Consider the following 25,082-nt stretch of genomic DNA (forward strand, 5'->3'; position numbering starts at 1 on the left):
TGTATTGCGTATTATTCATTATACAATATTAGATGTTGAGTAAAATCAATGAAATAAAGAGTAATGAAGCTTGTCTTGATTATGCTGGTCAAGATGTTATATTATATCTGTGTCGTGATACCAAAGGAAATCAATATTAGAAGAAAAATCAATATTGGCCGGTGGTTCATAATTTTTTTTCTAAATAACAGTTATAGATTTTGATCGTAAATCACTAACTCATTTTGAATGTTGTTCTGAATCAACCCTTAAAATTGGCCAACACTTCCTAGGACGTGCTGTACATATGCTTATAGGAATGTAGTAACATTTGTATGTACTTATTTTATAAAAGAATTTACTTTGAAATTTATTTTAATTTCTGTATGATGCAAGATGCTGTTAGTAATCTTTAGCAATTCATCTCTTTATGTTTTATAACATAGAATTTGTTCATATGCAATATGAGATTTTAATAGTAATCTACTTACTAACTACAATGATGTAAGTACTCATCTAAAAATTTTCATAAAATCTTTACAGAATGAGTCACTAATTGGTGGCAACCAGAACAGCTCTAGCCCTTATCATTTAAAAGATAATTTTTTAATGAATCAGATCGTCAAATTCTTGAAACTCATTTTTAAAATATAGAATTAAATATCCTACAAAAAAACTAATAAACATGTCTCCTTAATAGCCAATGGTCACTTGCATGGTGTTCTTTGAAATTTTGGTCATTTTTAATTTGGAATAAATACAGTAAAATTATTTTTGTTATCGGCTAACTTTTACATTTTTAGTTAAAATCGATAATTCAGTTTTATAATTTAATAATTAATCTGTTAATTTTGGATTAATTTATTGTCATTTACATCCACAAAAATGTATCAGAGTCAACATTTTACTTTTTTTATATTAAAAATAACCAATTTAAAATGGTTATTTTAAAACTTTTTTAGTTAATGATCTGGTCAAAAGTTTTCAGTATCTGGATAAATCAAAAACCAAAGCTGCAATTAGCAAGGGCAAGTACTTAAGTGCTTTACGTTAATATAAGTAAAAACTGTACACTGTAAGTAATAATAAAAGTAATATTAATAATTCAAAGCATTCAAAATTAAAGTAACAATAAAATAATTATAAAATCTGTTTCATAAAAATTTTGAAAATAGAAATCACGAGTACATAATCTGGAGAAATATGGAAAATAAATTCTAAGACAGACAGTGAGTAACAGTTGATAGCAGTGTATAATTACATTATATTTTCCAACATTTTAAATTATGGACACTGAATCTAAAATAAGGTAAGTTTAAAAATCCTTTATTTTAATTTACAGATTTTTCTTCAAATATTTTCAGTTGTTTTTTTTAATTTTGAATTACATAGAAAGATTTAATATATTAAACGATTTTATCCATACATCAATAGTTTATAAACGGATTTGAACAAATGAAATGCAATTTTGTTCATAATAAAAAAAATTAACATTTTATTTAATACAGAATTTGATTGAAAAATTTAAATCCAAATTTTTTAAAGGTACATGTGCACCAAATTTCATTAAAATAGTTCAATCTGTTCTAAGATGTACATTTTTATTGAACAAACAAAATGGCATAGAGAGTGAAAATAACAGAGATATGGCATTTCTCTACTTTAATTTTTTTGTTTACTTCGACGTTGTAAATTTGGCCAACCTTCTCGGGACACCTGTACATTAAGTTGGTGATCTTACAGGGTTATATTTAAAATTTGATATTTAAAAAAGTTGTACCATTTACAATAAAAATCAATAGATTAATATTTCTTAAAATGTTATAATAAAATTAGAAATTGAAAAGGAAAACTCTTTATTACTACTATTCTTAATATTGTTATTGAACTGCTTCAAATTTTATTATTACTATTATCATTATTATTATTTAACAGCTTCAAATTTAACAAGATTTTTTTTTTAAATTGCTTCGATCATTTAACCAGCTCAGCAATTGACAGATTTATTTTTTTTAACCTCCAGGACCACCGTTAGGTATTGTTTAAGAGGATGAGATGAATGATAGAATGAATGAAATGAATGATGAGGTAGCATGTAAAAATGCCATGCCTGCCCAGGATTCGAACTCGGGACTTCTGGATGAAAGGCCAAGACGGACTGATATATTTAAAAGTATTAAAAATTATGGAGAAAGAATGACTCACTTTAGCTAAAGAATCTGGAATTAAATAAATAAAGGAGAGAAAGAAGAAAAGTAAAGAGAGTCTACCTTCTTAAATAACTATTTTAAATAGATTTTAATAACTATTTTATTACTTAAATAATTATTTACTTGAAAGGAGTAGAAAAATATTGAGAAGGTAAAACTTAACAGAGAGTAAAACAAAAATAAATCCATTATTGATAACCCATACGACTGATGAAACAAGTTAAGTAAAAGCTTTCACCAATAACGTACTATATGCTGATGTTTATTTTTATTTTACTGTTTGATTCGAAATGCTAAAAATTTTAAATCCTTTAATCAAATTTTTCGATGGTATGATATGTTAACATAATATATTCATCTGAGAAAAATAAAGAATATGCAAGTAGCACTAACAAAGTCAACCTTCCATCATCAATCATGCAGTAGGTTAATTCTCCGTATCAGTCTGACCTGCACTACGTTTTATAATTGCAATATGTAATTCTGAAATGCGGTACAGTTTTTAAATTCAGGAAACTTTTTGGCCAGTAACTATTTATATGCAGTTAATGAAAATATATGGTGGTGAGGTTATAAATAAATTAGATTCAAGAATTTTTCCTTCATCCTTCGATGAAGGGAAAGCAAATGTTCAGAAAAGAAAATGTCCAATGACCCTTTCTTGTTATCGAAAAGAAAAAAATATGATAATGATTCTCTATATATGAATAATGTAGTTCATTTCAGCATTTTTCAAAGAATTTATGAAATTTTCAACAAATAATTTGTGTAAAAGAAAGTTTGTGCCAGATTGGTTTTTCTAGTAAGGTAAATGAAAATAGTAACATTTCTCGACTGATATATGCAAGAGAAGATAAATATCTTTATGTTGTAACTAATGAAATTAGGATTAATTATGAAACTACTAAATTAATTCAAATGATGTATATAATGTAGAATCAATTATAAACTACTTCAAAACAAAAGGGAAATTTTCATTATTGTCAGGTGCCATTTATTTCCGTTTGAACCGAAAGTAAAAGGAATTTTAAGTGATATCATTAAAGGACAGAAAAACTAGTAATGACGTACTTAGTTAAGGAGTTATATTTTGTTACATTTTAATAACAATATCCAGAACATAAAAACCTAACAAATTATATTAAATGATCGGTGATAAAATAAATTGCATAAGTAATTTTAGAATTTTCAGAAATATATTCAATGCAATATTTTACTTACATTAATAAATTATATCTACATTGGATAATAAAAAGCATAATAGACCAATAAACATTTTTTTCTACAAAGTCTTAGGATTAGTACATACAAATTATGAACATAGTTTAACTGTTTGTTTTTTTAAATTATACGAGACAATATCATCAAAAGGCTTTTATACCTGTTCTGCCTGTCAGTCTCTTGGCCCTCTGATTTTACATCTTCCACTAGGTTTGAGTAAACAAGGATGCTTAAAGGCCAATCTATGTATAGGGCTGTTCAAAAACTTCTAATTGCCTGATAAAAAAAGAAAAAGATTTTATTAAATATATGTTACCTTCACAACTACTAAATCACTTCTCCACTAAGTCACAACCCTCAAACTGTCATATTACCAAAATATAAAGTAACAAACTTTCGTTACTTTAAAAGTACTGGCATACTTAGCCAATCACATCTAAAGAGATAATAGTACCTCGTGACATCACATCTGAGCTACAGGGAACAGATGAAAATCTCTCATTTGAACTGTTCAATTTTCAGCATCCATGTTCTTTCATACATAAGAACACCCTTAATGAGTATCCTGCACAGCTTCTTCAGCATATTAAAATAAACTTCTGATACTATTATGGTTCTAAGTTCTACAAATTCCCAAATCACTGTAACTATACACTTTTTTTTATGCCACCACTGCATTCACATCGTGCACAACTTTCAAGATGTTGCTTGATCTCTTCTACATTCACTTGTTTCCTAAAAAAACAATCATTTTCAAAATTTGTATAAATAGTTTTTAATTTAGCAGTCACGTTCAAAATTTTGAAACAATTTATCAGTCTCTTTTACATTCTCATCCTCTTGGAATTTTTGACACTGATCTTTCCGTGCTGTTATTCATAACATTTTTACCCTAAAAGCAACATAATCATCAATGTGACCTACTTGCAAAAGTAATCGTATTACATACCTCACAGTCAGTAGTACAATGAGTTTCCAATTTTCAATGATATCACTTCTTAGTACCAATTTTTCTTTTCTGTTTAGCCTCCGGAACCACCATAAGGTATTACTTCAGAGGATGAGTGAGGATAATATGTATGAATGTAAATGAAGAGTAGTCTTGTACAGTCTCAGGTCGACCATTCCTGAGATGTATGCTTAATTGAAACCCAACCACCAAAGAACACCAGAATCCATGATCTACTTACCAGTCAAAAGAACGAACAACAGATATGGGGTGTATAGACATTACAGACTGTTGACTACTGATATACATGTGCAACATGTAATTATGGTAACTGGTTTATATTTAACCATCCAATTAAAAATGTTGGAACAGCAAATTTTCAAATACCCCTAGTATTTTTTCTCCAATTTTTCTATATGAGCTAGCTAATAATTCTAAAAACTACATGTTCTAGAGGTAACTGATATAACGATAATATTTAATGAATAGCAATGTTTTTCTCAAAATGAATGAGGCCTTAGTAGTAATTCAAGGTAATTATTTTCTCAAAGTGCATCGTTCAAAAATATTATTCATTGCAATATTACCTTCATTATGGAAATTTAATATTAAGTAGCAAATTTAATTATAAACAAATAGATTTATTGTTGCACTTAGTCATGTGCTTTAAGTTTGGTTCAAAACAGCAAAGAAAATACTTTTGATCCAATAATTTTGGCTGTAAACAAAATGTTTATTCTCTGAAAGAATAATATCCACAAATATCGCTGAAAACAATATTAACTAAATGTAAAAATGAGATGACTCATGAGAATTTCTAATATTAATTTACAAAAGAAAAAGCAATGTAATAAACTACACTGTCATTAGAAAATTGAATTTTTGTTAATACCACTAAATGATAAATGCTTAATTTGCTGTAGACAGTTGAGTTTCATAAAATGTAATTAATTCAATCACAAAACACCCGTTCCTTAAATAAATAATTGTTAGAATGTAAATTAACTACGTATTTTGTAGAATACTTTAGCAGAAGTTATACAGCTCAGAAATTGCATACACCGAGAAAAGTAAAAGAGAAAAGTTTTGACACAATAAATACATAGCTATTACTTTATGTTTTTATATGGCCAATTTATCTTCAAAATAATCACTGAAACAACTTGAAATTAATATTTTATAAACATAATATGTAAAAGATCTGAAATTTCATATAGGAAATGTATAAAGATTTAAAAGGGATGAGAATCAAGTTTTCCAATGTTTTTCTATGAATGTATTATTTCAATAAGTTTTATATGTGTTTTCATATAATTAATTTCTTGCTGTTTAAATTAGTCTCATTAAAACAGTATAAAAGGTTTCATATCATGAATATTATTTTATTTTCGACTTCGTAATAAAATTATAAAAGCTCAAACTCTAGTTTCTTCCTTCATTGGCCTATAGTGACATTCATATCAAATTATTACATTTACAAACAGTAAAATATTTTTTTTTAAATATATATATATATTTCTTTAAACTTACTTGTACCAAATGAAAGGTGTTTCTTTATTTTTAACTAATATAAAGAAATAAGTGTGAAATCAACAAAAAAAAACTTTTTTATGAAATTTATATATGAATATCTATGTATGTTCACATCATACTCCTCATAAAGCAGACATTCTATTTTAAAGAACTTCCTCTGATGGTCTTGTCCGTTATGTTCAGATAAATTAAGAAGTGCCAGCTTCTGTGGCACAAGTGGTAACACCTCGGCCTTTCATGAGGAGGTCCGGGTTCAAATCCCGATAAGGCATGGCATTTTTAAATGCTACAAAAATTGTCATTCATCTCATCCTATGAAGTAATACCTAATGATGGTACCAGAGGTTAAAAAAAAACAAATTTTCTACATGACAATCTGAAGAAATAGTTCATTAATTTATTCCTGTCATTGCTTAATACTGAATTATTATAACGACAAATATCATGATTTCATTCTGATAGTTGCACAAAAAATAATATATTTTTTTCATTTGAGAGAGCCTTGTCTTAAATTTGATAGTAATCTCATTACATTATTTCTCTGCAATTTTTTTTCATTTTTGCATTTCTTACAAACTTTTTTTTGTTTTTATAGGTCTATCCACACTTTAAATAAAAATTAAGTCAAGATGTTTTTAAATAACTAGAAATAAAAAATAGTAAGATAATACTACTCGTAAGATAAGGTAAGTTCTACCTTAGTACCTTCTACTACCATAGTAGAGGGTATGTACTCTCTCAAGTGCTTACTATACAAGTGAATAAAAGCGAAGCAAATTTCTTGTCATCTTCAATAAACTTGCATATTTTTACACCACCAGTAATATATAACAAAGAAATAAACAAGAAAAGCTTTTTTTTCATCCTTTTTAAATTTTTCGGCCCATTTAATAAGTGTCTAAAATAGAAACCGATACACAGTAGTAATTATATTAATTTTATAAAAAAAATGGACGTAAGCTACTAAAATTATTATCTCTACAATAATAGCTAACATATAATATGTAAAACTGACATATAACATACAAAATGCTTATCTGTCCCCCTCCTGCAAATAAAAATAAGTTAGTTCAGAATGGTGAAGACTGAAAATTAAACAATTGAAAAAATGATGGAATCAATAATGGACTATCCATAAGGGGGCTTCACATTAAATCAATCACGGTCCATGAAAAACAAAAAAACAATGATATTTATGTTGAAACCATTGAAGGAAAACCACAAAGATCTTACCACTTCATTTGGCATAATTTTAGAGCTTGAAAAACATAGAGGACAGAATACAGACAAATAAAACAGGATTGTTAAACAATAAGAACGGTGTCCAAAACTATCATTTTTACTTTCTGTAAATAACACTGCTTTCTTATTAAAGACAACATGACAAGAAATTTACAGAGGAAATCAGATGTTGAATAAACACCAGATGACTAGTAAAGCATATCAGTTTCTTTGAAGAACAAAAATTGTTGTAAAGGATTCAAAAGCAGAATATACACTGTATGCACCGGAGTGCAAGTGCAAGGAAAGTATGGCATATGTAATGGAGATTTACATGTAATGTAAATGTGGTCTTTGGGGGTATTACTGTATATTTTGTTGAACTAAGCTGAAATGTAAACTGGAAGTATTTTGGACAAGATGAGAGAGCAACAAATATTCAAGAGGCAAGAAGAGGAAAATATGTTGAAAAGTGTGACAGGTATTAAGGTCAATATCAAAAGGAGAAGGGACAAAATTGGCAAGTAAGGGAATGTAAGGATATGGGCCCGACTGCAATTTACAAAAGCTAGCATCTCTCTGAGATTTATCCACTAAATTATATTATTAAGAATGTGTTCACATATCAGAACTTCATCACAAACAATCAGAATCAATTCTCACTATTGGCATTGAAAGTTTTCATCACACCAAAATCATATAGCCTATGAATAATAAGTGTTAAAACATTACTTAAATTTATTACAGTTTGTAAACCCAACAATCACTCCTTTTACTAACAATAATGACTAACAGTCATATTAAAAAATATATTTTTAATCATAATACTTTAAAATACTCATATTTTAAGACTTTCAAAGAACAAAAAATTCTCAATTTGATGTGCATATAATTTGTTCCTAATGCAATTTAAAAATTCCTTAACTGTTACCAGACATCAAGCTAAAATTTCTTGCAAAGCTCTCAAAATGGTATAAAGAGATATGTAATAGTCATTTGACCTTTCTTTTTCCTGTTTAGCCTCCGGTAACTACCATTTAGATAATTCTTCAGAGGATGAATGAGGATGATATGTATGAGTGTAAATGAAGTGTAGTCTTGTACATTCTCAGTTCGACCGTTCCTGAGATGTGTGGTTAATTGAAACCCAACCACCAAAGAACACCGGTATCCACGATCTAGTATTCAAATCCGTGTAAAAATAACTGGCTTTAATAGTCATTTGACCTAATTTCATCTAAATTTACAGTCACCAAAATTACAATAACACTAACTGTGGAATAGCTTGGAAATGCTTTAGAATCAAATAATACTTCACATGTTGTTTAAAACTTAACTAAAAGGAATACACTCTGTCCATAACTGGGTATTTTGTAGTTACAAACACTCAAATCAACTGGTAACTTGGAGCTCCAAACAACCAATAACACTAAGATGAAGCAATTAAACATAACAAAACTGCTACGTATTAATTACATTATTTTGTTTTAAATAATTTATTATTTAATTTAGGTTTTAGTAACAATTTTAACTTTAGTTTGACTTAATGTAATATAACTATTTTAGAATAAACTCATCAAATAATTTATCAATATTTCCTGAAAAAAAAGTCTAAAGATGGAAGAAATATTGTCTAAATGTCAAATTATACTAAACAAACAGGCACATTTTCTCCTGAACACATTGCTGCTTTTGGATGGCAATATCCGAGGACTAACTTCACAGTCATATGAATGATGGATGCATGCTCAAGTTTTTGGTTAAGATTTTTTCTAAACCCCAAACCCAATTACAAAATTAATATATAATTCACAGATGAATTCCAAAATCTTGTCCACATTTTCCAGTATTTTACTGGTAGTTCGCTATTCTGAGTGTTCATTGTATTTAGCTGCTATACTTATTCTTAATTACTTTCAAACTTTTAAATGAGTTTAATTTTTTCAATCTGTACTTTTTATTTGATTAATTAACTTTTCATTTTTATTAGTTAAATTAGATATGTTGTAGACTAATTCCAAAGCTTACTCAGTACTAAAAACAAAATATCAGATTTACAAAGTGTTCTATGATTTAAGTTTGTAAAATAAATAAATATTTCATAAATTTCAGAGTGGTTAATAATGGCGTAAATGCACATGATTTGTGCATATTTTGATAATTCATTAACTTTGTTCAAAATCAGATATTAAAATTTTTACTGTAATTGGCTCTACATAGATGCATATTATTTGATAAAATTAGGTTTTTATCCAAAGCCCCCCACCAGAAATAAAAAGCCTCAATCTTTCAAAAGATTTAAAAGTTTAAATTAAAAAAATAATAATAAAAAAAGAAAGGAACACTTATCAATGTTCTACGGTCAGTATCGTGGCTTTTGTAATATAAAGAAAAATCCACTCGATATTTCACCCCTTCATTGCATATTTAAACTGTAAAAATGGGAATTTATTATTATTTGATATCAAATTTTGGTGGTCATTTTTACCTATTAAAAGGTTTTAATATAAAGGACCCAAATTAAAGAGGAGAATTTGATGAAAAAGAAATGTTTATATGTTGCAATTTTTTGGCATAATCCAATCCAAAAACATTAAAGTTTATGCTAATGTCTGCATAGCCAAAAATGAGTATGTGCTGCTAAAAACAAGCATGGCCACCAGTCACAAGCAGGTTGGGATAAGAATAGAAAAAGACATGTTTTGGACTGCCAGTATGTTAGGCAATAACTTATAAAAGAAATAAAATAAAAAATGATGAAGCAGCCAAAAATATTTTGGTTGAATTACTTCATATGAATTGATTCTTCATTCTAATTTGTCTTAACAGTATTTTTGACTGAAAATACTAACCCCCCAGTTGATGTGAAACATCAACTGGTTCTTCATGGTACATTGATGATAACGGAAAATTAACAACTCATTTTTATAGTTACAATATCCTGAAATAGTAATACCTGCAAACTCAATAATAACATAACTACAGGCTTTATAAAAAAAAAAATTATATTGTGAATCTTTTTACAGCGACTTAATATATTGTTAATAATATTTAACAAATACACTTGTTTTTTTCTCAATTGACTCCCCATCCCAAGGCCTGCATTAAGAAGCTTTGCTTCAAAAAATTATTTTTGATGTAAAATAATATGCAGTGAAATAACAACCTTAAATCATTTTACAAAAATAATATATCTAAATTGTTATTATATATTATAACAACCTGTTCTGCAAAACTGAAAAGATATAAAAAAACTGTGAACTCTTTAATGAATGAGTCACAATTTTATAAATGAATGCTATCTATTAATTTTACAACTATGAAATATTTATAATGAACGTACCTTTTTAAAAATATTGTAAATGTGTAAATGGTAATTTTGTTTTTTGAAGAGAAAAAAATTGTAAATTACCTAATTTGTTAAAAAGTAGAATTGATACAAATGTAAAAAAAACTCAATATATCATTAAATAGACTCGGTAACTCTGAATATAATTTCCCTAATGCTTTTGGCATATTTTAGTGGCTAAAGATCTTAGCAGACAATATCATCAAAAACAAAGAAAATACCTATAGTTGATAAATAAAAAACAAACTTGTTTTAACAAATAAATAAATATGTTTTGCAAACAAAATTTTTCATGGTTCATAATATTATAAGGGGAACTCCACAAAGACAATTATAAATTAAGCTATAATAAATACATACTAAAAACAACTTTACTAAAAATTACCACACAAATCAGAAATTAAATATTTTCTATAATTTATGTACTAAATAAAAATTATCTGTTGTTAAACAATACACCATATATAATAATTGAATAAGAAAATTCAAATACGTAAAAACAATGGAACCCATATCAAAGTTGAAGGGAATCTTAAACAGAAAATTAAAGCAATAAACAAAAAATTTGTTAGGTTTTAGATATTAGCCTAACAAAATTTAATAATTTACATTAACTACATTATAACCTATAATACCATATCCTAGTTTAAGTATGAACATCTACACAATTCAGGAACATTTGAACAATTTTAATCATTTGATAACAATTTATTTAAAAACAATTGTTTTTTTAATTCATTTTATTTATTGAAATGTAAAAATATATTAAAAACCTACGTAATACAAATACTCGTGTTAATTTGATTAAATTAACTAACTACACAGTTAATAAATTTTTCTAAATCACATTTATGCCTCCAGGGTGATGGTCGTGATTCCCAGTAAAAAATAAAGGCATTGGCAATTAAGACTAATTAAAGTGAACCTAATTAAAGCTTGTATTAGGTTAATTAAGGCTAATTACGTTGTTAATAACGACATAACTTAGCACTAAAATACAGGTCAATAATTATTATTTTTACTTACGAATAAAAATAAACGATTACACAAAAAAAAAACATATATACTTTGTTTACAACCAATTCAATAGTACAAACATCTCTAACCTCAAACACGAAAACAAACCTATAGTTTATACTCGATATTTTCAAAAATATCCGGCAGACTGGGGAATAAAGCAAAAGAATCATTCCAAATAAAATAAAGAACTAACCGATGAAACGTAAAACGTAACAACGAACGCTATCTGTATGAAATTTATAACGAAATTAAATAAGAATGCCCGTGGATTTCAAAGGCTCTGATTACTACAAAAATGTCGATATCCCATAAAATCCACGCACGGGCTTAGGATTCACTGTGTTAAAGGTATAATAAATCCTGATAGGATTTGAATTCGTACAATGGCCCAGTAGTTTAATTTTGTTATTGATGTTAAATTAGCGACTATCTATATATGTGACTGGCGTACATAATTTTGCATAGTAGAATTTTCACAAACAAAAATAAACAGACATATCAGTGTAACGGTCAACATTCAACTTAGTAATCGAAAGATCGCTCGTTCATTAGACAGTTGTCAGTCATTATTCATCTTTCTTTTTCTGTTTAGCCTCCGGAATCACCGTAAGGTATTACTTTGCAGGTTGAATGAGGATAATATATATATATATATATATATATATAATATATATAATATATATGAACGTAAATGAAGTTGTAGCCTTGTATAGCTGCAGGTCGACCATCCCTGAGATTTGTGATTAATTGAAATCCAACCATCAAAATATCCACGATCTAGTATTAAAATTGCATTAAAATAACTAGCTTTACTAGGACTTAAACGCTGGAACTCTCGACTTCAAAATCAGCTGATTTGGGAAGACCCATTCACCACTAGACCAATCCTGTGGGTAGTATTTAATTCCGAAAAAAAAGTAACTGCATTTACTAGGATTTGAACCTTAGAACTCTCGACTTCGAAAACAGTTGATTTGCGATGACGAGTTCACCACTAGACCAACCCGGTGGACTCATTTTTTTTCTACCATTTACTTTTCATTCTATTTTTTTTTTAACCTCCGAGACCACCGTTAAGTATTGCTTCAGGGGATGAAATGAATGACAATTTTTATGGCGTGTGAAAATGCCATGCCCGACTGGGATTCGAACCCGGGACGACCTCCGGATGAAAAACAGAGACTCTACCACTCGCGCCACGGAGGTCGGCTTTATTTTTCATTCTAACATTTTTAATGTCAACTGTAGTTAAATTTGCATAAAAAAGTATCCAGTACATAAAACAAAAATTGATTGCAGTATCATACACTACTCTTTTATAATTTACAAGTTCTATGGGATACAACGGTACCAGTACGGTTATCACCAAAATAATATTAAGTTGCTCAAACAGTAATAATTAAACAAACTATAAATAAACATAAAACTTACAATACTTCAGAGTTAATTTTAAGCTACAAAAACAAATGATTAACAGATTTCTACCTTCCAATAGTAATACAGATTACTTCTGGAAGTCATTTAATGACTTGAATTAATGAACTGTGAGTCTATCACAGTGTGAGCTGCATTTGAATTGAATGATTCGAATCAGTAGAATGAATAATATTATAAAAGTAATAGAATTAAATTTACTTAAAATAATATTAAATAAATTTCTTTTTCACAGTAATAATATGCCTCCCATGGGGGCTGTGTAAGAGACTAGAGTGGTAAGGTATGCGGGCTCCTCCTGGGAGGCTAGACTAATCATCACCATAAAGTGGTAACAAACAGGGTACTCTTTTGGAAGGTGCAATGGGGGTGCTCTTATAATATCTCTCCAAACAATCGTCTGATTTTCAAAATTCAAACAGGTTATTTTTTAGCAAGTTGAAGGCTAACTTTTGCATTCATCCTGTACACTCTCGATTTAACAGATCACGGTTATTCGGAAATGTGTATATGATTAAGATAATAAAAACATTCATTATTTCTTTACTCCCAAGATGGGTGAAACGGTGAATTAATCCTTTTCTTTTATATTTCTCATACTATGGCAACAGAAGTTAGTTATGAATTTTTCATTGCCAAAGTTCTGAGTGCTTTAGTTACCATACTTACTATTATTCTACCTTTAGTTTTTTCAGGTTTCTATAAAGATTGAATACTAAAAACATTATTTATCAGTATTAATTCTCACAACCATGAGGATAACGTACAGTGAGTTGATTGAGGGAGTTGAGCCATCTGGTTAGATGGAAATTGTGACCAAAGCAAGCTCTGTGGATGTCCAAGGTGCTGCTCCCCTTGGCAAATTGTGAATGGCGAGTGAAGCGATCTCTATGGCCATGGAGTATTCTTCTTCTTACAAGAAATATGACGACAAGAGATCATGGAGAAAACTGAATAAGAAATTAAAAAGGGCAACACAAAAAGGAAAGAAGAAATCGCTTTGTGAGACTGCTCATATGTAGAAAATTCAGAAAAAACAGAACAGTATAAACTTATGTGCAAAAAAAGTAAAAACAGCAACATGAAAAAAGTAGAGGTACAGGCACTAAAGAGATTGCCAGTAAACATAATAAAGTGTTATAGGAATAGGTATTTGAAAGGAGGAATAAGTACTACACTGCTCAAAGTGAAGCCAAATAATCTTCTTATAAAGGCTGTAATAAAATGGAAAAACCTGAAATAGAAGCACGATTAGTCTGAGGAGGGGGCGGTGTTGTCTCCATAGTAATGCGGCTAACTACGGTTGATAGATAGTCATTTCATATTTTTGTTAATGCTACTTCTAACACAATTCCTTTACATCGACAATAGACCGACAATCAATTCGGTCTAAAAGTAAAATCATTTACTTTTATTTTTTTAAATTTTAATAAAGCGTATAAAAAAGCCAATTCTGACCATAATTCGAAACTGTTAGTAACTTAGGAAGAAGCCACCCAGAAGTACTTAGAATTAGGAAGAGGCCGATTCCTGTTAGATTCTTCACTTATACATTGTCGCGTTACAATGTACTAACCTTCTGAAAACAGAAATGATGTTCAGTCGTACAAATGAAATATTCACTTCCTTATACCGAGCATCATTACTATCAAAGAAAGTAATTAGTTCCAACTATACTGCAGACTGTTTACATTAATCACAATCATAAGAAAGAATTCGACAAATTAATAAGCCCTTTCTTCAGGAAAGAATGTGTTGCACACAGTCTCCAGTCGGTATGGAATGTACAGTAAATTAAGCCTACATCAGACAGTCTTTTATTTACTTCAAAATATGTTTGAATAACTAACACCTTTGGTGTAATTAATCTACCTATTAACTTTGCCGGTTCATATTTTGTAGTAAATAAAAAACATTGTCCAGTCGATTAAGTATTAATTTATTTAATAACTCTACATTACATTGTTGAAAAAGATGAGTATGTCGACAGTAGGAGCTCTAAATTTAGACTGAACAATGAATTAATAATGAATTCAGCTGACAAAAGGCTAGATGAATATACAAATTTATTTACTTTTACAAAAGAGTAAGAAGAACGAGGCAACTTAATACTTTAACGAGTAAGAAGAAGGCAGCAATTCTTTATAATAAGAATTGATACTTGAGTCTGAACATACTGCCCGCCAAAAATCATGTTATAAATTTTTATAACATTAAAATGAAATTTTAGAGTAATGACTGATTTGTTATTTCTATATGTCATACAATAATATGATGTAAATGAATGTATTATAAAATAAGTGAATGCTGTATAGACACATTAATCTATGTGATAATCATAAATATGTAACGATAATAAGAATAATCATTATGTTCATAATATTAACTTTTAATATAGGTAAACGTATACATATTATCACTCACTTGTACCTATAATCTATAGCGACTAGGGTTTTTTTAATTTCTTCATGATGCAGCGGAAGATGTGTCCAATGGTTTGAATAACCATGGGGCTATCGGGTAGAATGTATAAATGATTTATTACACATTTAGCAACTTATCGCATCTAACATACACACAATATCTGTGTGTTATACATATGTATGTGCGAGAATGCTTGTTTTATGTGTTGTCAGCATATGTGTGTATAGTATATATGTACACTCTGTAGAGTAGTGTTAGAAGAGCATATGAGTAAGATATAAATATACAGAATATTACATTAATAACAAGTTAATGTTTATAACCGTAATATAAATCACAATAATAACGTATAATATCTATCACCAAAATTATTTTAACATTCTCAGTTACATGTGAAGTTACTTTTTTTTTAATTTCAATTAATATTCAATTAACCGTCAGACACTGCCAGCAAATAATTTATGCATAGGTCTTGGGAGCTGACCATTAACAGAATTTAAATCAATAACCCTGCTAGGTTGTCAGAATCTGAATAACATTTTGATTCCAATGGACGGTGAAGTATTCTTGTTGCTGATCAACACCAAATTTCCAACAGAAACGTTACGAGATAAATGGTATTGCTGCAAATAGATTGCATGAATTTTTGAAGTAATTGCAATGGCCTAAATGATTAACTGGAATTTTTTGGAAAATAGGTTCAAGAAAAAATATGAAGAATCCAATGGAAATGATGATAATGATAAACTATGATTAATATATTTTTTCAAAACTGTTGTGAGAAAAGACTTGAGTAGGTATACCGCTAATTGATATGAATCTTTTAAAGGTTCAAGTCAGATACAATTCCAGATTAATAGCTTTGTTAGCAAGACAAAGGGTGAGATAAGTCTTAGTAATGAAACATAAAAACCATGACAATTGATCACGATTTTAAACCTACGCCTGCCATGAAGAATCACAATTTGACAGATTCAATCATGGTACTATTTATAAATGAGAAATCAATAGATTCATTATTGTAAGTACCTATAAACTTGAAAATACCAAATGTTCAATTTAAGTTTTAACACTTAAGAAACTTTTTTTTTTGTCTTCAGTCATTTGACTGGTTTGATGCAGATCTCCAAGATTCCCTATCTAGTGCTAGTCGTTTCATTTCAGTATACCCTCTACATCCTACATCCCTAACAATTTGTTTTACATATTCCAAACGTGGCCTGCCTACACAATTTTTTCCTTCTACCTGTCCTTCCAATATCAAAGCGACTATTCCAGGATGCTTTAGTATGTGGCCTATAAGTCTGTCTCTTCTTTTAACTATATTTTTCCAAATGCTTCTTTCTTCATCTATTTGCCGCAATACCTCTTCATTTGTCACTTTATCCACCCATCTGATTTTTAACATTCTCCTATAGCACCGCATTTCAAAAGCTTCTAATCTTTTCTTCTCAGATACTCCGATTGTCCAAGTTTCACTTCCATATAAAGCGACTCTCCAAACATACACTTTCAAAAATCTTTTCCTGACATTTAAATTCATTTTTGATGTAAACAAATTATATTTATTACTGAAGGCTCGTTTAGCTTGTGCTATTCGGCATTTTATATCGCTCCTGCTTCGTCCATCTTTAGTAATTCTACTTCCCAAATAACAAAACTCTTCTACCTCCATAATCTTTTCTCCTCCTATTTTCACATTCAGTGGTCCATCTTTGTTATTTCTACTACATTTCATTACTTTTGTTTTCTTCTTATTTATTTTCATGCGATAGTTCTTGCGTAGGACTTCATCTATGCCGTTCATTGTTTCTTCTAAATCCTTTTTACTCTCGGATAGAATTACTATATCATCAGCAAATCGTAGCATCTTTATCTTTTCACCTTGTACTGTTACTCCGAATCTAAATTGTTCTTTAACATCATTAACTGCTAGTTCCATGTAAAGATTAAAAAGTAACGGAGATAGGGAACATCCTTGTCGGACTCCCTTTCTTATTACGGCTTCTTTCTTATGTTCTTCAACTTTATTTGAAGCTGAGTTAATTACTCTAAAATCACCTGACCAAAAGTCGCCTTCCTCTTCCCACCGAACCTCACTAATTCCTACTACATCCACATTTATCCTATCAATTTCCCTTTTTAAATTTTCTAACCTACCAACCTTTTTTAAGCTTCTAACATTCCATGCTCCGACTCGTAGAATGTTATTTTTTAATTTTCTGGTGACCCCTTCCTTAGTAGTCCCCACCCGGAGATCCGAACGGGGGACTAGTTTACTTCCGGAATATTTTACCAAGGAAGGCGCCTCCATCATTGCTATATGAAAATGTAGAGAGCCACATTTTCTTGGAAAAAAAAGCAGCTGTAGTTTTCCATTGCTTTCAGCTGCGCAGTACTCAGAGGACTGAGTGATGTTGATATGACCGTTTAAGTCATTGTGACTCACGCCCCTAACAACTACTGAAAGAAACAACTACTTTAGAAACATATTGCAATATTGTAATTAAATATAATATAATGACAAATTATAATCAAATTACAGTAACAAATTTATTATAAACTGTTGCTATCTCTGTGTACTATTAAAGATTGTTTGATCATTTTAGCAATTAATTCTTTACCATCAATCATTAACTAATCTAAAATCCACAATTATTTGTAGATTAGTCAATGAATCTTCAACATGATGATCATCCTTATTTTTGTATTTATCTGATTATGAATTGAAAATCAGCTATGCGACTCTTGAGTGAACTGAACACAAGTGTAATGTGATATTTGAAAAATGATTATTTACAGATGTCAAAATATTTTAATGAACAAATAACTATTGTAAGCTTTTTTTAATATTGCTAATAAGCCTGAATTTTTAAAAACCATATTGTCTTGTAATAAATGCCTTGACTAGAAGCCGGATTAAGAAATCTTTGATAGTATTTATTATAATAGGACGACTTTCAGTGTATCAGTTACAATAATCAAATAACAGCAAATGATGTAGCATTAAGAAATTGTTTACATTCATCAAACTGCAATTAAATTTACACTGCTTAATTGACAAACAGATATTATTGATAAATTTAAGTAAAGATCTTATATGTTTTTATTGGTATTATTAACAACTGCTTTGTTTGCTTTAACTTCATCTAACAGATGTTACTATTTGAAATTGAATTGCAATTCAAGCTGTGTTGCAACAATGATGTCTTCAACAGAGCACCTATTGCATATTTTAAATCTTAGATTGATGTAAACATCTCTTTTACTTCACCTTTTCATAGTCATTTGAGATCTCTATTTAATACTGAAAATAACCTGGAAAAATCTTATATGCATTAGCATATTTGTTGTTAGGTCATTGCTCTGTAACCCATAAAATGAATGATAATTCAAATTTTAATAAATTATTTAGCATACTAGTGTTTAAATGATAGCTTTCACTCAAATCAAATAAATTTTATTACTAGATCAGGATTACACTTGTTCAGATCCATTCTTAGCCTTAATGGTCTGAATAATTAATTGTTGAACTTATAATAAATTGTTAATTTCCAAAGAATGTTTTTTCTGTATTGTTATCTAAAATATGCAGACCTATATTGATACTTGTCACTCATTCATAAATATATCTTAATCAAAACTTTTAAAGCAGATGAAAAATTTCTTTAATGTTTCTATCGTTCTTCATAATCAATTGAAAATGATGTGAATTGAAATAAAATGGTAAATTCAATAAAAACTTTACATTGTAATATATAAGGACTCAAAAATAATATTTCATCATAAAAAGGTATTTGTAAATTTAATGAAATGGTTCTCAATAGCAAAATCTCCTCCTCTATAAATCATGAGACCTTGCCGTTGGTGAGGGGGCTTGAGTGCTCAGGGATACAGAGTAGCTGGACCGAAGGTGCAACCATATCGGAGAGGTATCTGTTGAGAGCCAGACTAAGGAATGATTCCTGAAAGAGGGCAGCAGCTCTTTCAGTAGTTGTTAGGGGCGTGAGTCAGGACGACTTAAACGGCCGTATCAACATCACTTAGTCCTCTGAGTACTGCGCAGCTGAAAGCAATGGGAAACTACAGCTGCTTTTTTTCCAAGAAAATGTGGCTCTCTGCATTTTCACATAGCAATAATGGAGGCGCCTTCCTTGGTAAAATATTCCGGAGGTAAAATAGTCCCCCGTTCGGATCTCCGGGTGGGGACTACTAAGGAAGGGGTCACCAGAAAATTAAAAAATAACATTCTACGAGTCGGAGCGTGGAATGTTAGAAGCTTAAAATAGGTTGGTAGGCTAGAAAATTTAAAAAGGGAAATGGGTAGGACAAATGTGGATATAGTAGGAATTAGTGAGGTTCGGTGGGAAGAGGAAGGCGACTTTTGGTCAGGTGATTTTAGAGTAATTAACTCAGCGTCAAATAATGGGCAGGCAGGAGTAGGTTTCGTGATGAACGTCAGGAAGTGCAAACTGGTGAAAGAAGAGTGGATTAAAGAAAAGTGTTCAGAAGTGGAAAGAGAAATGAACATTGGTAAAATAGACGGAGCATACAGGAAAGTTAAGGAAAATTTTGTGGTACATAAATTAAAATGTAATAATGTGTTAAACAAAGATGGTACACCAATATATAATACGAAAGGTAAAGTTGATAGATGGGTGGAATATATTGAAGAGTTATACGGAGGAAATGAATTAGAAAATGGTGTTATAGAGGAAGAAGAGGAAGTTGAGGAAGATGAAATGGGAGAAACAATACTGAGATCTGAATTTAAGAGAGCATTAAAAGATTGAAATGGCAGAAAGGCTCCTGGAATAGACGGAATACCTGTAGAATTACTGCGCAGTGCAGGTGAGGAAGCGATTGATAGATTATACAAACTGGTGTGTAATATTTATGAAAATGGGGAATTTCCATCAGACTTCAAAAAAAGTGTTATAGTTATGATACCAAAGAAAGCAGGGGCAGATAAATGTGAAGAATACAGAACAATTAGTTTAACTAGTCATGCATCAAAAATCTTAACTAGAATTTTATACAGAAGAATTGAGAGGAGAGTAGAAGAAGTGTTAGGAGAAGACCAATTTGGTTTCAGGAAAAGTATAGGGACAAGGGAAGCATTTTTAGGCCTCAGATTAATAGTAGAAGGAAGATTAAAGAAAAACAAACCAACATACTTGGCGTTTATAGACCTAGAAAAGGCTTTCGATAACGTAGACTGGAATAAAATGTTCAGCATTTTAAAAAAATTAGGGTTCAAATACAGAGATAGAAGAACAATTGCTAACATGTACAGGAACCAAACAGCAACAATAACAATTGAAGAACATAAGAAAGAAGCCCTAATAAGAAAGGGAGTCCGACAAGGATGTTCCCTATCTCCGTTACTTTTTAATCTTTACATGGAACTAGCAGTTAATGATGTTAAAGAACAATTAAGATTCGGAGTAACAGTACAAGGTGAAAAGATAAAGATGCTACGATTTGCTGATGATATAGTAATTCTAGCCGAGAGTAAAAAGGATTTAGAAGAAACAATGAACGGCATAGATGAAGTCCTACGCAAAAACTATCGCATGAAAATAAACAAGAACAAAACAAAAGTAATGAAATGTAGTAGAAATAACAAAGATGGACCACTGAATGTGAAAATAGGAGGAGAAAAGATTATGGAGGTAGAAGAATTTTGTTATTTGGGAAGTAAAATTACTAAAGATGGACGAAGCAGGAGCGATATAAAATGCCGAATAGCACAAGCTAAACGAGCCTTCAGTAAGAAATATAATTTGTTTACATCAAAAATGAATTTAAATGTCAGGAAAAGATTTTTGAAAGTGTATGTTTGGAGTGTCGCTTTATATGGAAGTGAAACTTGGACAATCGGAGTATCTGAGAAGAAAAGATTAGAAGCTTTTGAAATGTGGTGCTATAGGAGAATGTTAAAAATCAGATGGGTGGATAAAGTGACAAATGAAGAGGTATTGCGGCAAATAGATGAAGAAAGTAGCATTTGGAAAAATATAGTTAAAAGAAGAGACAGACTTATAGGCCACATACTAAAGCATCCTGGAATAGTCGCTTTAATATTGGAAGGACAGGTAGAAGGGAAAAATTGTGTAGGCAGGCCACGTTTGCAGTATGTAAAACAAATTGTTGGGGATGTAGGGTGTAGAGGGTATACTGAAATGAAACGACTAGCACTAGATAGGGAATCTTGGAGAGCTGCATCAAACCAGTCAAATGACAGAAGACAAAAAAAAAAGCAAAATCTATTTTTTATTTATTCTTAATGAATATAAGACATTTAAAACCTCCATAATAGTTTATCTCTTAATATTTTTAGATATCTTCTCTATAAATGATTTTTTCTACCTTGAACAAAATGTTTAAATTCTAAACTATTCTCTACTTAAACTTTGTTTGAATCGTGTTTTTTAATTCTGAAATAGATGTAGGAATATATGGAATATTTGACAGGAATAAATTTGAAGAAAATTTGTTTGCAAATAATATCTGAGGACCTTGTATTAGGTCCATTCTCAATACACTTTATTTCATTTTGATGTGGGGTCATGCAAGAAAGCCTGTCTCAGTAAGTTACCATTAGTTTGTTTTAAGCCGCTGTACTTATAACATTTGCTCCTGTCTTTTTACAATGTCTGAAATGACAATTACAAAGGCATAGATTACTACTGTAGAAAGAACAGTTAATTTAAAATATAGTAGGGGGTATACCAAAATGAAATGACTAGCACTAGATAGGGAATCTTGGAGCTGCATCAAACCAGTCAAATGACTGAAAACAAAAAAAAAAGTGGCATTGATCCTGTATTTAATTAATTAGTATTTCTACTTTATAAGAAAAAAAAACTTTATTAAATAGCTGAAAAAAATATTAAATTTTACAGTATCAACCTTCACTTATTCCACAATTAAATTAAAGTTAATGAAAGTACCTCTTTGTATACAAATTGTTTTTGATAATAATAAAGATAAATTTAAATATGAATTGTTACAAACCCAATTCCAATGATTAATAATATCTGAATCTCCAATATCATTTCTCTGCTATTAATTATGAATTTAAGTATTGAATTGCAGAACCTTCAATAACCGTGTTTGAGGAGCAAAATATGTTCGAATAACTAACCGCTTCAGTGTAATATCTCAGTTAGGTGTAATTAGCCTACATATTAACGTTTCTGGTTCATATTTTGTAGTCAATAAAAGACATTGTCCAGTTGATGATTAAGTATTAATTTTAATAAGTTATAATGATTATTACATGTTAACATTTAAATAATTTTACTTTATTGATAAAAAAGATACATGTTAATGTGTGTGTATGTTGACAGTAAGAGCTCTAAATTTAGGCTGAACAGTACCTTAATAAAAATGAATTACTAATATTATCAGTTGATATGATAGGCTAGCTGAATATTTACTTTTATAAAAGAATAATAATTATGAAACAGTTTATGTATTTATAGATTTATAAGAAATATTAAGTAAATGTCAGCTGTTGATTTAATTGTAAATTATCTAAAATTATAAAATAATTATTTTTAACACATAAAACAAACTTTGCTTGACCAGTTCGTTTAGACTGTGCAATAATTTTATTTCCTCGATTATTTTATTGGTCGATTAACGTAAAACTTATAACCAGGATAACGAAAAATTTATAAGTCATTTCATTTCTGTTGGTTTATTTTTGGGATATTATTTTGCCGGTATTAGAATTAGAAAACAATGTTAGAAATGTTTGGCTATACGAATTAGTTAATTTATTTTGTAAAAATAGGAGAGTGCAAATTGTATTATAAAATTTATTACGTGATAAGTATGGGTACAATAGGTAAACTATAGATACAAAAATAATGATACTTATTTTATGCTATATTAAAATAATATAAAAATACTTACCGCAGTCAATGAACTGTGTAATCAACCCATGATGGCCACTGGATTCCATACTGTGTCACATATGTAATATCTCTGTCGCCCTCCACCACTGCAATTGCCGTCGCTCTACAACTAATTTCTCAACCGCCACAGCTAAATAATTGTGAAAGTAACCACACCATCTAAAATGTCCTACACTGTAGTTTCATTTCTCATAATAACGATCGACCGACCGACACAGACAGTTTAATATTAAAACTTCCTTTGTTATTGGAAGTAAACACATTCGCATAAGAAATTTTACTATGTTGCATTCTTTTTTTCAAAAATGATACCTCGCAGCTTACGGGAACGCATCGATTAAAAAAAAAAAATTTAACGTTACGTATTGGTGAAATAAAACAAAAATACTAAATGACAATCGGAATTGCCTGAATCTCATCCCGTTGGCTCCATTCATATTTAAAAAAGGAAATATTAAATATTTTAATTACATTTAACACGACCTGCTTCCAAAACCATGTAAGATAAAAAAATGTCGAGACTTACACAAATTCATTTCTCTTCAATAAAAAAGTCTGAAATACTCCTTACTTGCGCATGCGCATGCGTTCCCCCGCTCTGTATGAGGTAAAAGAAAAAATATTATTTTTCACTTAAGATGCAGTATAGTACAGTTAGTTACCGTACCTAACTTCGCACGGGCGCTGCTCAACCTTGTTGCACAGTTATGCCTAATCATTTCTCGGATAAATATAACAATAAAAAATATACAGTTTATTATTTTTTAATTTCTGAAATTAAAAAAATTATAAAAGACAATTTTATAAGATGCGTGATAGTTACAAACTTAAATCTGAGTCTTGATTCAACAAGCGATTTTTTTTCAGCATTTTAATAATTATTTTTCTCTCAGATTTGTCACCGCTTTTAAGTCACATAATGTTTGAAATATGGAGATCCGAATAATCGACAATTTAATAAACATTAATCTCAGATTATATTTAATTTGAATCTGAATTAATTCTGAATTTTGTTACAAGAAAATCTCTGGTAACTCGAGTACTTAAAACAAGTAATAATTTATACGTAAATTTTACGGATAAATGAAACATGTAAGTCCAGTTAACTGGGAGAGCCGATGGATAAGATCAGTGATTATTTTACAAACTATATTATAAAACTTTAAAAATTAAAATAAACAAAAAAGTTATTTAAGATTTGTTAAAGTTCTCGTAGATTTGTCATCGCTTTTAAGTCGCAAAATATTTGAGATATGGAGGTCCGAATAATCGACGTTTTAACAAACAGTTATCTCAGATTATATTTAATTTGAATCATAATTAATCTCTGAATCATCTACAAGAAAATCTCTTAAATAATTCGAATACTTCAAGAAGCAATAATTTATGTAAATTTTACGGATAATAAAGTATGTAACTCCGGTTAACTAAGAGGTCGGATGATAAAATCAGTGATTATTTTACTAACTATATTATATAACACAAAACTTAAAATAAGCAAAAAAGTTATTAAGTATGATTTTTTTTAACACTACTAAATAAAACGACAAATATCAAATAATTTATTGTCAAATGGGGAATATAACATCGATTTTAAATATTTTAGGAAAATATATATATATTTTTTTTTATATAAATAATAGTAAAACTATCAGTATAATATACTGATTCGTTAATAAAAAAAAAAAAAAAAAAAAAAAAAAAAAAAATTTTACCGTAAAAATTAAAATTTTTTTTTTCATCTCTTACCGGTTATAGCTAGGAAGGTTTATTCTATGCAAATGTTGAGTAAGTCAAATACGCAACGCAGTGAA

General features: G+C 29.4%; 1 long non-coding RNA gene across 2 annotated transcripts in view; it reads right to left on the reverse strand.

Moving 5' to 3' along the window:
- Nucleotides 1-24,352, reverse strand: part of LOC142333066 (uncharacterized) — an 87,205-nt gene extending 62,853 nt beyond the window's left edge. For both annotated transcript variants that reach the window (XR_012758508.1, XR_012758509.1), the window contains exons 1-2: nucleotides 23,267-24,352; nucleotides 3,571-3,686 (exon numbers count right to left, since the gene is read on the reverse strand). This is a non-coding gene — a long non-coding RNA (uncharacterized LOC142333066). The remainder of the gene's footprint in view (nucleotides 1-3,570; nucleotides 3,687-23,266) is intronic.
- Nucleotides 24,353-25,082: the final 730 nt, after the last annotated feature.

Source organism: Lycorma delicatula, chromosome 12 (genome assembly GCF_047948215.1).
Source record: "Lycorma delicatula isolate Av1 chromosome 12, ASM4794821v1, whole genome shotgun sequence".
NCBI lineage: Eukaryota > Metazoa > Arthropoda > Insecta > Hemiptera > Fulgoridae > Lycorma > Lycorma delicatula.